Source organism: Carlito syrichta, unplaced genomic scaffold, assembly GCF_000164805.1.
Source record: "Carlito syrichta isolate Samal-C Ts95f unplaced genomic scaffold, Tarsius_syrichta-2.0.1 Scaffold311419, whole genome shotgun sequence".
Classification (NCBI taxonomy): domain Eukaryota; kingdom Metazoa; phylum Chordata; class Mammalia; order Primates; family Tarsiidae; genus Carlito; species Carlito syrichta.
This window is the reverse complement of record NW_007255515.1, coordinates 247,608-248,482: the sequence shown is the minus strand read 5'-3', so window position 1 is coordinate 248,482 and position 875 is coordinate 247,608.

Sequence of the window (875 nt, the reverse complement as noted above, 5' to 3'; positions counted from 1 at the left end):
CAAAGGCCTTTATCAGTTTAAGGAGGTTTTTGACAGATTCTCTTGGGTTTTCAAGGTACACGATCATATCATCTGCCAAGAGAGATAACTTGACTTCCTCTTTGCCTATTTGGATACCCTTGATTACCTCCTCTTCTCTGATTGCTCAAGCCAGGACTTCCAATACTAAGTTGAACAGGGGGGGTGAGAGGGGGCATCCTTGTCTTGTTCCAGTTTTCAGGGAAAATGGTTCCAATTTTTGTCCATTTAGGAGCATGCTGGCTATGGGTTTCTCATAGATGGCTTTTACTATTTTGAGGTATGTTCCCCATATGCCTACATGTTCAAGGGTTTTTATCAAGAAGGGGTGCTGGATTTTATCAAAAACTTTTTCTGCATCTAATGATATAATCATGTGGTTTTTCTTTTGACATCTGTTGATGTATTTAATTACATTTATGGTTTACGAATGTTGAACCAGTCTTGCATACCAGGAATGAAGCATACTTGGTCATGATGGATGATTTTTGAGATGTATTGCTGAATCCGGTTTGCTTGTTGAGAATGTTAGCATCTATGTTCATCAAAGGTATTGGCCTCTTTCTTTGTTGGATATAGTTCTCTTTCTTTGTTGGATCTTTACCTGGCTTGGGTATCAATGTGATGTTGGCTTCGTAAAATGATTTGGGGAGAGTTCCATCTTTTTCAATCACCTGGAATACCTTCAGTAGGATTGGTAACAGCTCCTCCTTAAATGTCTTGTAGAATTCTGCTGGAAAGCCATCTGGACCAGGGCTTTTTTTTTTGTTGGAAGTTTTCTTATTATGTAGTAGATTTCCTTGATTGTTATTGGTCTATTTAGGGTCTCAATTTCTTCTTGTTCCAACCTAGGTGGG